The 17266-nt window shown below is 40.1% G+C and overlaps 1 long non-coding RNA gene across 2 annotated transcripts; it reads right to left on the bottom strand.

Annotated features, from left to right (window-relative positions):
- Positions 1-1992: 1992 nt before the first annotated feature.
- On the bottom strand, positions 1993-16083 carry LOC124850761. Of its 2 annotated transcripts, none has more exons than XR_007031649.1 (3): positions 15895-16083; positions 15485-15653; positions 1993-3107 (listed from the first exon to the last, which is right to left on the bottom strand). It is a non-coding gene; the product is annotated as an uncharacterized LOC124850761 (long non-coding RNA). The 2 variants fall into 2 exon arrangements; XR_007031650.1 differs by lacking the exon at positions 1993-3107 and adding an exon at positions 6901-11863.
- Between the last annotated feature and the right edge of the window lie 1183 nt (positions 16084-17266).

Consider the following 17266-nt stretch of genomic DNA (forward strand, 5'->3'; position numbering starts at 1 on the left):
GTCTGAGCAAGGCAGTGAGAAAAGATAAATTGTCCCCATGTTTTTGCCTCGTGCTACATCCTGCATTCACGCTGTGGTACAACACATTAACAGCATTGAACCTTCATCTTTATACAGCCAAGCTGCAAAAATTGAATAATTTCTCTCCAATGATGTGTGACCCCAAAGGCCATTCCCAGTTCTCAAGTCTTTGTATGGCAGTCCATGTTCCCCTGAATGAAAAGCCTGCGTATCAATAAAGAGGCCAAGCACTATGAAAAGCCAGAATGTGAGGAGAAAGAAAGGGCTGACTTATAAACGTTTGGTCCTCTGGAAAGAAGGCACACATTGCTGACAGAATAAATGGCAAACTCATAAACCCTTGCTCATTCAGCTCAACTGCAGAGTTGAAAACAACAATATAAACCTGCAACCTGACTCTGGAGTGTGTGTTTGTGTGTGTTTATATCTAAGTGTTGAGGTGATGCATAGAAGTGTATGCATATAAATGAGTGAATGTATTCTGTTCAGATAAACTTTGATCACTATTTTGCTTTCATTGAAGTAACAGTTTGTAAGTCACACATATTGGGCAAAATGGTCCAGCCAATGTGCAACAAAAAACATAAATAACAGCAAAATATAATCTTCATCTCGAGAAAATCCACTGGGTTGATTCCTCATAAATAAAAACCTTTTTACCCCATCAGTAATGAAACTTGATATCTGAACATTTTTAGTGAAAGATTTATGTAAATAAATTAGAGTATATGGTAGTGGCAGTAGTGGTGTAATTAAGGTAACAGACAATTTATTGGTTCATTTGCAGAAATTAGGTGTCATTTCTTAAAAGATCAGCTCACCCAATTGACAAAAACCTTGTTCATATGAGGTAGTCTATTTTAGGTAGTAGAACTTTGACAACTGTTTACCATACTCTGTATTATCCAGAGTGAGAGCGATTATTTTGGAAAAACTAAGGTTACAGTAATTTTCGAAACCAGTCTCCATAGCACCACAAACAAAATTCCACTCACCTGTTGGACTGGATGTACCCTGCGCAGGTTAATACAAGTAAATACAATTACTAGTTAGGAACAGGATATTGTTTTCTATGGAGTTTATAATACGAGAGAGCAGATCAACATACCAGTGAGGAAGCATGTCAAACTACAACTGTGCGAGCAGCGTTTCCAAACTTCTCAGTTTTAGATGTTCGAAAACTCTGGAGTAGCGTTGACGGCAGGTACATTTAGCAATAGTAATGTGGATCTAGCCTGTGACAAATGGTCAGAAGCAAATGCACAAAAAAAGCAGCTGAAAAAGAAGGGTGTAAATGAAAAAAACATGTGTCTTTGCTTTATAATTAATCTATCTAATAAATAAAGTATTAGATAGTTTAAGAAAGTATTCTTCAGGATGGAACGCCACACAAAGGTCAAATCCATCAATCACTCTCTCACCAAACTCTCACTTCTCGTACCTCTCCCTGTCACTCATGATTCCTGTATTTTCTCATGCCTCCTTGTCGTCACTCCTGCCTCATCTGTTCCTTCTACAACATGTTCTTAACACACTGCCTCCAGGAAAATAACATTACACCCTGCGACTGAATGGGCTGTGTGAGTCTTTACCTGTCTCCATTCATGCTTACTCCTTACTCGCTTATGTGAATGTCTCAGTGTGTGTGAGTGTGTGTGTGTGTGTGTCACAGATGGGTCGGGCGACACAAATGGGTCGGGTGGATTGGGTTTGTTAGCTTCATGGCAGCCTCCATAACTCTGCCATAATCAACCTTTCCTGTCTGTCTCTCTGCAAGGCCCTGGGCTATTGTCCAGAGACAAAGCACTTTAGAGAGCAGCATCTCAACCTGCATTAGCATTTTAATCACAACACACAAATGTAGATATTTCTATGTTGCGAGAGTATATAGCCTGTCAACAAAAAGAGAATATGTCAGCAAGGAGGGTATTTTATTTTAGGAAAGAAAATCCCCACAACAGTTGGAACAAAAAACAAAGAACATCCAGAATATAATAATAAAAAGGTTTTCCTCGGTTAATACTTTCAGTTTGTCGGCATTAAGTTTTTCTCGCAATACAGAATTAAGTTACAAGCGTAAGTTTTCCAAAGGTCCATGTTAATTTTTCTTTGCAAATCTAAAATTTAGATTTGCAGCCTAGCACAGTGTAGTTATAATCCCCAATTGAACTAACTGCATTTAAAAGCTGTTACATAACAAAGTGATTTAATATAATAAGCTACATAATTGCCTTCATTGCTTCTGGCATGTTGTTATTTTGATCTGTGTCAGCCAAATGTTTTTGTACCACTGTGCACATTGTATGACAATGATTACAGTCAATCACCTGATACCCAAATGGGTGAGATATCTGTAAGGAATCTGTGTCGCATTGAACTTCAACATTACATCCACATTTGTCAAATTACTAAACCCTTAGGTAAGGTTGGCCCCGTTTTCTTCTGGTCTCCCTACAAAAATCAAGTGCAGAAACCCTTTTCCTTTTGTCTTCTTTTGACTATTTTCTCAGTGAAATGTCTGGTTGTTTATCTACTAAAGGCTCAATATCCACCAGCTGTCACAAACTTTTCTATTGTCAACTGTTAAACAGTTATGTATGGGGTTAATAAGAGCCAAGAGTTTCATGATTAACACGTTTGTCATACATTTTATGTTATGCAAACATGTGGTCATGACTCATGCAGTTACAAGCTGGTTGAGCACCTGCACTCTAAGTTTTACTTTGTCTTTCTGTGTCACAATGTAAAACTTCCCGATCGAAAGAACGACAGTCAGCAACACGTTCACGCTGGATCCTGCAAGTAAAGTGAAAGAAATCCCTACACTTACATGAAAATCACGCACTTAAAAAAAGAGGTGTCATGTTTCAGGTTACTCCAATGCCATGGAGTTATGCCTCATCTTAAAAGACAAAAAAAATCATAACCAAGCTAAAAATATGTAGCCACCCTGAATGAATTTGATGAGGAAGAGGATGAGATGTTCTCCCGTCTTGAAAGCAGTTTTCCTCTTTCACACCATCCCACTCTCTCACTCTCTCGATTGGTATAACAGGTAATTAGTGGTGTGTCATGGCCCTGGGGAGCTGTGGAAGGAGGAAAGGGTAGGAGAGAGAAACACAGAGAGAGATTTGTGATTACCTGACAAGTTAGGGCTGGAAAGGCTACACTTAGCCCATTAAAGATTTTTTGTTCAGCATGACATTTGAGAGCAGCAGCGAAGCTGCGCACCACCTTGCCATTTCCCTGTACACTGGGCATCTATCCAGGGACAGGGGATAGAGAGGGAGGGAGGGAGGAAGAGCGAGAGAGAGAGGCCACTATAGGCCACAGTGGCACAAATGGATTTCATTCACCAAGGTGAACTGTAGTATACTGCTAAATGCATTTCCTTGAATGTCAGCAAATGTCACCCGAGAAGCTATTTGCCGCCACTTTAATAGCTTCTCCCGACTTATGGAGGAAGTGAAAGAAAGTAAGTAGGTATGAGGTGAGAAAAGGAAGATGATGAGTCATGCGGAGCGAAAGGCAGACAAAGTGAGAGGACAAACAAATGCACATGTACGCAGCCACACACAAAATGACAGAGGGATTAGGCAGAGAGAAAGGGAACAGATGAGAACAAGGCTGGGCTATTGTCACTTTCGCATGATTAAGCAATTAGCTATTTGAGATGTCTCCAACGAGGTGGTGCAACTAGACAGGAGTGGCTATTGAGAACATAATCCCTCTCTTGCTTTCTTTCTCTCTCACTAGTTAAATTCATCTCCTCCATCTGTTTATATGTCTTTGCACCAGCGTATCCCTCAGTTATGAATGTATTTACAGTATGTTTCTGTCTGCCTTTCTCTATCCTGTCTACTGACTATACATGCTAATGCACACACACACACACACACACACACACACACACACACCCTTGTCTGTTTAAGCAAGAGTTGACATCATTATGTGTAATGTGAGAACTTGCAGTACAGTTGATGCTTCCATTTTGTAAGACCTGTCACACAAGTTAAAGGCGCACACACACACACACACACACACACACACACAGTGAAGTTAATATGAATAGATAGTTAGAGGGCTGAATAAATACCTTAAAACAAATATAGTTGCCTGATACTGTCAGTTAAACAAAGGCAAGGCCATAGGCCATTTAAACACAGATAATAAAATCCCTTTGAATATAACTTGAGAACCAGAAGGTCCTCTTTACAAATGTTCTTTTTTGGTCTCTTTTGCTCCTAAACCCTTAATCCTGTTTTTTCATTGCACATATTTAACTTTTTATATTATAGATGAAACCTCTTTTTGACTTTGCACAACTTTTCCAATGCTTTAATGTCTGTAAATGTACTCAATGTGCTTGAATTTAGTAGTAACAATTTGTAAATTGTTTTAAACAGTGTGTGTAAGTCATTTTGACTGCACGAGGACAACGCTGGCTGCAGCCAATCCTAATCCCCCATTCATTTCCACAAGCAGTTGCTAAGGTTACAAATTACCTTTGGTGCTGGTAAGTGGTTTCTTTTATGACACTGGACGCCCTAATCCTTTTACTGAATACATATTTCATTTAGGATTAGCACAACAACGGATACAGTTGTTCTTAGAATATTCAAACTCCTACGCTCTGTTTTGTTCAAGCTCATCAGAAAAATCGCTTGCATATTTGACTCATTTGAAATAAATTAATTGATCAATCTTTTAGATCTAAGTTTTTTCAAACTACAGTTGTGGGAAAGCCATGGGGAAGAGAAACTCAATCAGGCAGGTAGGGTTAGATAGGTAACGACACGGCAATTATAAAAAATCAATTAGACTGCATTATTTTCTTTTTCAGGTTTCTATGGTGTGTTCAAAGTGTTTTCTTCTTTCTTGTCTCCCAATAGTTGTCACACTCATCTGAAAGCTTTAAGCCGAAAACAGGAACGAACATAAAGGTTTTTTAGGAACTAAATTTCACTGGTTGAAAATGACAAAAGCTTTGGATTTGTGTTGATGATTGATATCCTGAATCAGTGTATTTTTGGTTGCCTGCCATCAGATAAAATTAACTATAACCAGTGTGGTGATGGAACGTTTATCCCCCTTACTTTTTAAGTGTGAGAGGATTTGATCAAGGACAGTAACATGAATTTCCTAATTGGTAAAAGTTTATTCATATGACACATTTCACACACAAAAGTTGGATAATTATATGAGTGCTTCAGCAATTTGGTTGATCACTTTTTTTATTTTTAAATATGGTTTTAAAGATCAGAGTCAGATTAAAAACTCCTGGATATATGTTCAATTAATCTGAAGTATAACTAGATGCTACTTCTCCATGTTTTTGCTTTGTTTGTGGGAAATCCAGTCTGCTAAAAGGAGCAACCGACTGACTGGGATGATGTGGTCTCGATTGGGAGCTACATACCCAACTGCTTAATATCTCACTGTTTTGACAATTAGCTACTACTAATTGACTGACTGACTAGCTGCCTGTCTGACTTCCAAACTGACTTACTGGCTGACTATTGGGGCTTAGTCCTACGATGTGGTGAGATCATCATCGCTGCCAAGCACAACAAAAGACTGATGGGAAGAGGCTGTCAGCTTGTGTGTCCGTGTGTAGGGGTGTATGTGTAAGCGTGTGATGGTTCCTCGTGTCAACACATTGCTTTCTGTGGATGAGCCAGTAGACCAAGCCTGACCATCATCCTCGCTCATCACACAAACACACTCACACTCAAATAGGTGTCAACACACAAACATGTGGGCTTGCACGGTGAAGTAGTGCTCAAAAGGAGTGAACTTGCAGTGTGGATAGAGACGAGAGACACAGGGAACACTTCTATTGGAAGGACTGTTTTATTATAGCGTCTTACATGGCTGTTATTGTTGACTAATACTGTAACTTTAAACATCTCCTCTAGGCATACACATACACATAGCTACTCTGAATTGTTAAAAATTGCCCAAAACCTACACTAACTAAACTAAACTTGAGCTAAAGCAGCAACATAATATCTCAGCAGAAATGACAGCAAGAGCAAAGCCCTTAGGTTAGGTGGGACACATGGGGTAAGGGATTTAGTGTAACACCCAGTTGTCTGCCTTACTGAGGGAAAGTGGGGTTTACAGTGTAAGACAGAGACATGCTGTTCTCCTCAATGGCAACTTAAAGTGTTTACTATGTGTACCCTCCTTGCTTGCTTGGTTTCGGGAGCCATGGTGAGGACGAGATAGGCAGACAACCAAAATCTCTCTCTCTCTCGTCTCCGATATAGATGTCTCTTGACAGATGAGGAGACAGAGGGAAATAAACAATAGAACTGGCCCTATCCATGCCAATGCAAAGCCTCACCGCACCTCTGTTACTCATGCTTTGTCTTGTTTCTGTCAAGTGAATCTCAATCACCTGCTTTGTGGATGTCTGACTTTTCCATTCTTTCTCTTTGTCTCCTCTCTTTCCCTGTGTTCCTTAATCCGCTCTCTCTAGCACCTCTGTTGTTCATCCTGTTACTCTTCCATGTAGGACATCATATAACATAACAACAAATATATTCACTGTTGTAAAATTTTAAAATTGTAAATGATACTGTGTAATACTATAGCAATTAATGTAACATGCTATTAAACCGACCAATGTCAGCAAAAATCAACATAAGTATTAAAAAAGAAATACACTTCTACAATGTTTTTCATAGCATACACAAGTATCACATGACCTAAATTTGCCTTTTCACTCAATTGCAGTATAGGTTTTTAATACTAATTAAATAGTTGACTATGAAGGAAGATGGCTTTTAAGAAAGTTACAGATGATGAATTATAAATAGATATAGGTCATATACTCCATGTTAATTTTTTCATAAGGCTATAATGCTTGTCATGTCACACAATCTGAATTGAATCGAACCATGTATCATTTAATGTGTTTAAAAGTAAAAGAGACACCAAATTGATTTTAAAATAAGTTTTACTATACATTTATTTCATGTTTAACAATTCTGTAATAGAAAATATTATTGCAGTTAAATCAAATACTTTGTGGAATTGTACATATTCATCTCATCTATAGAACAATAGTGTTTCTATTTTAAGACATAATATGCAAAGCTCATTCAAGCTGTAAAAAGGTGTAATATGACTAATGTTATATGCCTAAAATAGATTCTTTTCAAATTATATAACAATCCTGTAATTATTTGTATTTCACTTGGCTTAATCTCAAAGGAATAATCTACGTTACATGATAGAGAAATAACTTCAAAAAGCAGTCATTCTTATTCCATTAGAGAAAAGAGAGAAGCCCAGAAATGGTTAAACGCCTGAACAATAATGCAGCGACAATTCAAATGGTGGATGACCCACCTGACCTGTAGTTATCATAATGAGATAATTTTAATCTCTACTTAAAACCCCCCAGTAGTATCTATTTCCCAACTTGCATCACTCTAATGCTGCTCATAAATGGTTGAATATTGTGGATTCATCAAAGACTTGATGAAAAGGGGAAGAATTGGAATGCTGTTAATCATGGGGATGTTCATTGACTTCTCTCTATTCTCTGATAGAAAAAACACATTTACAATCAAGCGATTAAACAAAGGAGAAAAAAAACCCGTTAATTAGATCAAGGGCTTAAAGGTGCCAAAAAAGTTGCTCTATAGGGTTTATGAATATTAAATCAGTTGCCTGATTTTAGATGATTTTGTTTTAGATTGAAAAATGCCAAAAATGTATGAATTGCTTTGAATTGGAAATAATGACACGATGTTGTTTGAAGATAAAACGGCTTGGAATAGTCCGAAACAAACTGCAGGCTCGTTGGACAGTGAGCCTGTGTGAGGATATAAATAGACGCCAGACTTCACATGTACAAACACAAACGATTTCACAGGGAGCCAGGGGGGATGCAAAGTGCTAAACTCACCAACACCCATGTGACGTGATGATATTGGTCGTTTTCCTGTCGGGGGAAGATTTAATAAACTCAGAAAAACAAACACGGGCTGTGCGGTGACACGGTTGGTTTGGGTTGAGCACGGTGGCACACACTGGACACATCCTCCTCTAGGAAGGAAGCGGAGTTGTGAAGAAAAAAAAGCACACCCAAAAAAATACACAAACATGGGCCATAGTTGGGTCTCTGTAACCCCGCCGTGAACCCGCGACCTTACCTTCCGACTACTTCCCATTACCTCTGCACGACATCGTAGCCCACATACCGCAGCGCGCACACGCACACGCCGCATTGTATGGCTGCTTGGAAGGGGTGGAGGGGCGCAGCGAGGGAGGCGGTGCGCTGTTCATGGAGGGGTCAAAAGGATGAAAACCACCACGTTCACAGGGCATTTACGAAAAGGCATGGACGCTGGATGCTTTGTGCAGTCAAATGGTAGAGACATTAGTATTTTGCAGCAAACGGATTTTTTTAGTCTGTAAAAACAAATTCTTCCGAGTTGTTCAACATTAAACCGGAAAAGTTACATTTGCTCTCCCCCATCTCCAGACTAAAGATTAAAAGGGTTCGCAGCCGATGAGAAATCAGAACAAAATAGATACAATTCACAAATGAGAAATAATCTGGAAAAGTACTGAGCTTTAACAATTAATAATTCTTTAATAATTCTATATTTTGGGATAACACAACAGCAACCAACCACACCGCAGAACATTACCTGTTATTGGGTAGGCTGTTACTGTGGTATTATAAAAAGACTCGCGTGTACTCAGTATTTCTCAACTGTTAAAAACTCCCTCAGGAGTAGCCTCTGTGGCCATTACAACACATTAGCTGAGGGCTGTGCTGCTTTTAATGGCTTACAATAGACTTGATTACTGTATACATTTCAGGACCTTGTTATGATCTTAAAAAAACGTGTCTTTATCACTGATTGTGTCGGGTAAATCAATATAGGCAGGGAAAGGTCTTACATTGGTCCTGCATTGCTCAACTTTAACCCCGCCACTACAATCTGTGTACAGTGACAATATAGCACATTAAAGTCACTATTTTGGTTCTCCATACAGGCGGGTTGTATACATATATTTTAAATGAATACCCTTCCCCCCCCTCGGAAGTGATTAAGCTGTCTCCTAGATGTTAAAACAACAGGTTAACTGAGTGGACAGGTCGTGGTTGTTTAAGAGGAGAGATGAAGTGCGACAGGAGACACGACGGAGGGCAGATCCACAGCTACAGCTGCCGCACATGAATGTTTGATAAGCGGGCAGGATAATGGCTTCTTAAATCAGTCAAACATAAACATCTCCATCACGCTCTGACATCTGTCTTGCAGAAACTAATAGAGCTGAACCTGAATAATGAATGAGCATTTTCAAAAATAAAGCTGAAAATCTCAATGTGTCATATATAGCAGTACGGACAGGCCAAGTTCGATCGGGTAGTTTTAGTACCTTCACAATATTACAATAGTTATGGTAACTGTGTCGGTGGTGTGCGTGTGAAGGCTGCACAGAAGGGATGGCAGGATACATGCTGGCTTCAATGGTTTCAGCAGAGTGCGTATGAGCCCCATGCGTATGAAAACATTATGGTTTCAATAACAGACAGAGGGTGTACGTGGTGAGCGTATCTAACTTGATACAAACTACAGATACTGTATAAGCCAATCAGCAGCGTGTTGAGGCAAAATACCCCACACATCAAGAAGACGCGATGATTTGGGCTGCAGGATATGTTAAACCCAAAATACTCATTTAGTGGTCTGGTTTGCAAAAACAGGTCAGGAGAAATTTAAGAAACAAAACACTGACGGGCTTTTGTACTCTTTTTAGGCTCAATGGTGTGGATCAAATTAAAAATATTTCTTTGGGTATTTTCACGAATGAGAGTGAAGTTGTGAGTTATTACAGACATAACAGACACATTTATGTCGTTTGGTCCTTTGGTGTACACATTTTTTAAGACTTAAAATGTATTATTTCCACATAGTGATTTTACAAGTATCCGCAGTGATTATAAAAAAAGCTGTTGGAATCTCAGAGGCAACAAAACACAAATCGTAATGAGGGACGATGCAGTATCTGTGGATTCAGGGCAAAATGATTTGAAATACCACCCTATAATAATAATAATAATAATAATTATTATTATTATTATTATTATTATAAAAATATGTTTATAACGTATTGCAACATTTTCAAGCAGTATAATGTAAGCAAGTAGTCGGACACTGATACAACTGTTTATTTAGTGTTTATTAATAGGCTACAGTATTTGTCAAAATTAAAAAAATATACAGTATATATAATAATTTGACATATACATGATATCTAGTTGCACTAGATCGTAATTCATTTTGTTTTTTACACCAGATGATAGTAAAGTTGTTGATAGACACATCAATAAATACCTCACTAAATCTACTTATAACATTTAAATTAATTATTTGTTATGTTTATAAACTGGTTATGGACGAAACAGACTTAAAGTGTTATAATAATAATACTGTGCCTCAAAATCTATAATCTATAGGATCTAATAGGCTCTAAAAGAATGGCCTATAGGCCTATCCATGCTGCTAATTGCTATTTTTAAAGCTATGTCCAATACCACAGACAGCTCACAAACTGCTGCCTGTAGACATAATTTCCTCACAGCACTTGATTTTGTGGGGACCTGCTGTATGGTTCAAACTGCTGTTGACCTGTTGCACCTTTTCCTTTCGTGCCCTTGAGCCTGAACAGCAGTGCAATCCACCCTCACCCTTTCTCTTTCTCCCTCTCACCCAGACGTCCGCTATTGATCTGGCAAGCTAAACGCAGATGTGTGACACAAATCAGATTGGACGGGCACTGCTCACCCGTGAGTAACCGGCTCCTCGGCCGCCATATCCCTCTGGTATTATCCTGTAAACTAATATCCAGTTATTGGACGATTAGTTCCGGTCCTCACCTCTGGTTGGCTACTGAGTCGGAGCCACTGTGGTGAGCTCCATAAAGACACACCTGAGATTTTCTAAATATACATGCACTAGTGGCATCAATCTGTTGCCAAGCAACCACTGTGTATACCAGATGTTGAAAGCAATAATCCACGGAGCGCAGAGCTTTGTATTAACCATACTGCGCTATACCGCAAAACAACGACATGGAGGGGTTGAAGAATCAAATGCACATTCTTCAGTGGAGAAATCGCAATAATTTCAAACGTAAAGGAGAATTTAGTGAATGGTAAAAAAAACAACTAAAAAAACGTCTATATGTTTATGAACATATCAGAATTTATAAGCAATATTTTAAATGTATAAAAATGCTAAAATTGGATGTAGATAATAAATATACATATTAAAGATAGAACTTTAATATATTCTAACTGTCTTCGCTATATTTTATAAGATTTGACACTGGCAATGTCAAGAGAACAATGTTTTTGAAGCCTGGATAAATATTCATCTCCATGTGTAGGCGGAAGAGTTAGTTACCCTGAGATTAGTTTGACAAAATCTCTTCAGCAAGTCTAGAAAAGTAGATATAAAAGTTGATTTAACAATTTCAATGACAGTTTGGATGATATCAAAAACAAATCTACATCTAAGACACATCTTCTGACTACAGTATGATAAACCTGCTTTGCCATTGGAGCAGTGAATAACGAGCCTCTGTAACTGCAACTTTTCTTCCACTTTTTCTTTCTTATTTTGTGCAGCCTTCCTGACTGCTCGTGCTCTCTGTGTTGAATTGTTCTCCTGAACAATGATCACAGCCGTGCAACAACAATCCCATGCACACTGAGCGGATATGACACGACCCACCTCTTTTACACTTCATGCCTGTCTCAGACTTGACTTGGGGGTAAACGGGCAATCGAGGGAAGTAATGTCAAAATCTGCAGTCAAGGAGGAGTAGAGACACACACACACACACACACACACACACACACACACACAGAAAGAGAGAGAGGGGGGGGGGGGGAAGAGTGAGGTTTTGTTAGTTGCGTGTCATGCAAACACCGCCACAAACAAAATGTGAGACAATGACAGAATCGTGGGACACTGTGACTGTAACCCCCTCTCTCTTTCTCTCTCTCACACACACACACACACACACACACTCGCTATAGGTCTATACATCACTCACATAAGTTTATTACAAACTAAAGCTTTAATGAAATCCGCTGAATGATGGTTGTGCGTGTTGTCAGAGTAATGCATGCTACCCCTCTTTCGATTCGACAATTGTTCATTTAACATAAATTGTGCATATGTATTTTTAGGAAATGTCCTTAATCACCTTTTACCGCTGATGTGCCGTTATGTTTGTCTTATAGCTTTGCAGTTTTTCCCTCCACATACATCCTTATGATCGCCCCTATCACTAGCTTATAAATAAGAGTATATGCCGCCACTTAAATGTTAAAATGGAAAAGGCCAGCTGTGGAGCATGTGATCTGATTCCCTGTTGAAAGGGACTGCGTGGCTAAAGAGTTGAATGGTCTCGACTGTATGCATGCTGTCTGTGATATCCACATGTCTCACATTAGTAAGCTTGGAGAACGATGTGTGCAGCCAGAGTAATTACAGCTTGTCAGTTTCTGTGACACCGGGCTAAAGAGCCATCTCCACAGTCTTTATCTGCATCTAAGAGCTGAAGTTAATCAGCCTTGACAGTCGAGCCCCAAACAGTCCCATTTTACTCGAGAATTTCTATCAACATTTGTGCTGATGTAACTTTGACCATCGTGTTACCGCTCCAGAGTCCCCAGTAAACTTTTAGGCCTTCAGGTAAAGGCGATTGACTGATATTAAAAGGTTAGTTATTGACATAAACTGTAGCGGAGCTGAGGAAAAAGAGATGTTGAGATTTCTTTTTTTTTTCTTGAAATAAAGTCAATGGGGAATTATTGAAGGTGAGCATCATATGTGAAGCTTGGGGCAATGCATCTGATATGCACCTATTACATTTATTTCTCCCTCTCTGTCCCCAAATCAACCTATGGAAGAGTGAACAGAACACATGGCCTCCTCCAGCAACGCTGCTGCTCGGTGTCATGTTGCTGCAGCTCTTTAACACGAGGAACCGGGAGACTGTTCGTTGGCGAAAGAGACAACACAAGGAAATAGGAAAAAAATCGTTTTTGATATGCAGCAGCTATGAGTTGTGAAATGAAACAAACCAAACTGTTCTTCACCTTCTTCTTCTGCTTCTGTCTCTATCATCAGCAGGCGATGAAGCGCCAACAAACACGAATATATTGCCTAGTGTTGGCCGCTTTGCCTCTTGCTGACTGCTATTGGGTGTAGATTTTACAAGCAATAGTAAAGACTGCAAACATTTTGTGTAACAATCGCACTTCTTCAAACTAAAACGCTCTGTCTGTTCATGAGACATTAACGTCTTGGGGCAACAAAATTAAATAATAATTTAGAATATGACAAACAAGTGTTTCCCAAACTGCAAGTTGAGGAGAGACATATTTTGCCTGTATTGTGTACGACAATGGCTCACGTCAAATACAAGAGAAGCAATATTACAAATCTTATATAAATGACATTGTGAAGGAGGATAGAGTGTCGATTCAGAGGGGCCATAAAGTGCACGAGGGTGCATCTTTCAGACCTGGACTCTAGATTAGATTAAATAACGAATCATGTTGGAATGTAGCCTATTTTGATCGCTGCCAAAATTGGGGGAAGCCACCTGTTCCTGAAAAGTTGACATGTGGAGGAAGAGACTAGATGAGCCTAATTGATTTTTAAGTGGTGTCTCTGTGGGTTAGAAAAGTAAGAGGGGATTCCACTTCAGGGATCTGCCAAACTCCTCCAGTTAGTACCTGAATTGAGGGGCATTGATGTGTTGCTGATGCGGCTCAACAAGCCACACTGGGGGCCAGATGAGGGGTGGACAGAGGGGCCAGAGCCCAGGGCTCGGTGCTCTCTGTATGGGGGTGGGGGTGGGGGATTAAGTGAACTTACTTCAGCAGATGCAATAAACTGACATGTCAAGCTAATTCACCAAACAGTAGAAATATCAGGTTTGTGATATGGATCCACTAACACACGCAAACTTCCATTTCAACACATTTGACTTTGCAGTCTGTTAATTTCAAGCGCATTGTGATAACGTGTTAATGGGCCATTATTGGAGAAAAGCGATACCTCGGTCGCTAACGTCACCTTTTTTGTAGACAGTACGATATATGCACCACCCACCTTCACTGGACACACACGTTCACACACGCAAACGCGTGCGCGTGCGCGCAGAGGCATGCACGCATCACTGAGACCGAACCTGCAGAGAAAAAGCAGCTCTCCCTGTGTGAGCGGAAGAAAGGGGGGAGAGGGACGCTGGCTTTCAGCTCCACTCTTCCAGGGTCTCACACACAGGATCCGGGCGCGCGGCTCCATTGAGTACAGGGAGGCTTTTGCGTGGAGGTTCATTAGAAGTAACGAGTTGACACAAGGTAAATCTTAATGTTGGGGCGCCTTTCTCTACCGGCCCGGGGAGGAGCCCTCATTAACTGTCGCTAACAACCCGTGTAAATACACTGATTGGACAGCTCCGATACAAGCTCCCAGCCTTACCAGGAAGTCCCCCTAATGAGACCACACAATAAAAACAATAAAAGACAGGAGAGGGAGAGAGAGAGAGAGAAAGAGAGAGAGAGAGAGAGAGAGAGAGAGAGATGTTAAAAATATCTGTACAAGCTTTGCTCATCATTATGACTCACAAAAAATGTGTATTTTTTATCTTTCATTTCAATTGCAGGCACAGTTGTGTTAAGTGTATGCCTGTACAAACGTACATGGAGGGATGAACTATTGCACACGTGACTGCAAGTGCACGTTGGCAAACGTTTACATCTTTGAAGAAGCCTAACCGACTTCATTGTTAAAGTGCTTGGGGTAATTCAATCAAAGAAATCATTTGTAGATAAACATGCGTAATTTTAACCTTCAAAAGGTTTGAAAAAAACGATATAACAGTGCCACAGCAGCAGTGCCTATACAATTCCACCAATGTTACACATTAGGAGGAGTTTTTGCAGAAACATGTATCAGCTTTGTAAAGCAAAACAGAGTGCCTGAATTTCTCTCTTACATTTGCACTGATTCAGAATTGTACAAAAAGATGTGATGGAAACGGATAAATGATCTTACATTTTTTTTTAGCTTGTAAGGTAAACTGAATTTTAAAAACTATGCCTTTCTTTTAATGACTAACCCTTTATATATTGTTTTACAGTGTATATGCGGTGTCGAGTCTCCGTAGCCTTTTGACCAGCATGGGACAGAGGGAATTTTGCGCCCCGTCCAGACAGTATCGCACATTTGCTGCAAAGCATAGATCTCCCCGACGCTTGGTATAAATAATAGTGGCAAATGAAACAAATTCTAAACTCGACTTTAGTGATCTCAGATAATTGTACTGACCCTTAAAACAAAAACAAAAAACTGAGTGTTGTTTAAAAAAAAAGGATTTCATATACCGCATAAAAAATGTTGCTTACCGAACATCATGGGCAATATCGTTGATGGAAACCGGTGTGCTTGGACAGAACTTACGGGAGCAGGGGTTGTATTTCATGGCTGAGCTTGGAGAAAAAGCAGTGAACCAGTTTCGGGTCCAGTCTCAAGCGCGAACGGTGACAGTCCGTGGACCGGACCCTGCTCACAGCTCTGCAGGGGATGAAGAAGAGCAAGAAGAAAGACCAAGAAAAGGTAACCTCTGTTTAGCAGGGTAAAAAACACCAGTGCTGTAATTCCACATCACTAAAATAAAATTCAGTGGCAATTAAAAGTTCTAATGCGTTCGGAAATAAATGAATTAATGCACGTATACGTTCATGGAAAACTCTAAACAAGCATCCAAGCTTAAACGAATAACGAAAATAGAAAACACGATTGTTGCGGCACATACCCATCATCTCTCCCACGTCTCGCCCATGCGTATTGTTGCTGTGAATCAAGGATGGAGCTGGAGGCGCGCAAGTCTCTCCTGTGTTTGCCAGGGAGGGGTGTGCTGCTTTTTCTGGCCAGCCTCTGCCAAACTGGGGTCAACGAGGGAGCAAAAAATAAAACAAGACCCTTTCTTTGCCTCTTACCTATTACAGTCAACATCTTTTCCTTTTTTCTCTCATCTGGTCCCCTTCTCTCTTTCTCTCTCTCTCTCTCGCTCTCTCTCTCTCTCTCTCTCTCTCTCTTTCTCTCTCTATCCCTCTCACTCTCTATTTTACTCCCGTACATGACGTAACACAATCTTTGTTAATTTGCTATCTTTATCGGCACAGTGATAATGAAAATAACGTTCTAATTGGCAATCAACAAGTACGGTAACATTTTAGATTCAAAGCGCGCTGCGGCTTGAGCGAAATGACAATAACATTTCTTTAAAAGAAACAATAACGTTATTTGTATAAAACTCCTTTAAACAAAGTTTGACTAGGTGCTTTATGGTCAATTAACAGAATAAGGTCACAGAGGAAGATAGACGTTGGCGCAAAGCAGAGCGCTTGGCGCATCCGTCTGTTTGACAAACACATTTCCAGTGTTTCAGCGCATAAAGTGCTTTTTGTGTTGTCGTGCCTGGAGGTTTAGGCTGTAAGTAAACGAAGAAAAAGCTAAATGCCCAATATGCATTCAGAGCTCCTGTCCCCCGCTGCTCGGAACATTCAGCAAATCCTCAGATAAACACACAATTACGGCAGGTGAATAAACTTGTTTGGGGGTGTTAATTACATGCTTAACGTAAACAAAAGCCATGTAAAAGAATGTGAATTACCAGTGGCCTTTTCTTCTCAATCCCCATTCAGGTTTTACATTTCCATCCAGTCTTTTCCAGGAGTGATTTCCGAATTGCCTGCGAGGGGCTACTCCCAAACAAGGCTCCTCCAAATCATAATGCTTGATAGTACCTGCAGCCTTGGCGTGAATCATGATCACCTAAAATGGAACCCAGTCAGGTAGGGAGGGTGCTCGCATAATCGGATTAATGCACTTTTAAGTTAATGTTGGGGTCGTGCTTGCAAGCATGTGCGTGCGCGCGAGTGTGTCAGAGTGAGATACAGGAAGAAGATGCGCTGGTAGTGGCGGGGTTAGTTTTAACACCAGCATGAAAATACCAGCCTTTGCTTCCAGTCAGAAGAGCTTTCCAACGGGACGAACTCAAGTGCCACTTTGTGTAGCAGTGCGGTGGGCAGGATTCATCCTGTATACATATCGACTCCCCTCACATCCCCACAAAAACACGCGCATACAATCCCAAAAGACGCGCACCCATCGCCTGACCCTGC

The sequence above is a fragment of the Scophthalmus maximus genome, chromosome 10, assembly GCF_022379125.1.
Source record: "Scophthalmus maximus strain ysfricsl-2021 chromosome 10, ASM2237912v1, whole genome shotgun sequence".
Classification (NCBI taxonomy): domain Eukaryota; kingdom Metazoa; phylum Chordata; class Actinopteri; order Pleuronectiformes; family Scophthalmidae; genus Scophthalmus; species Scophthalmus maximus.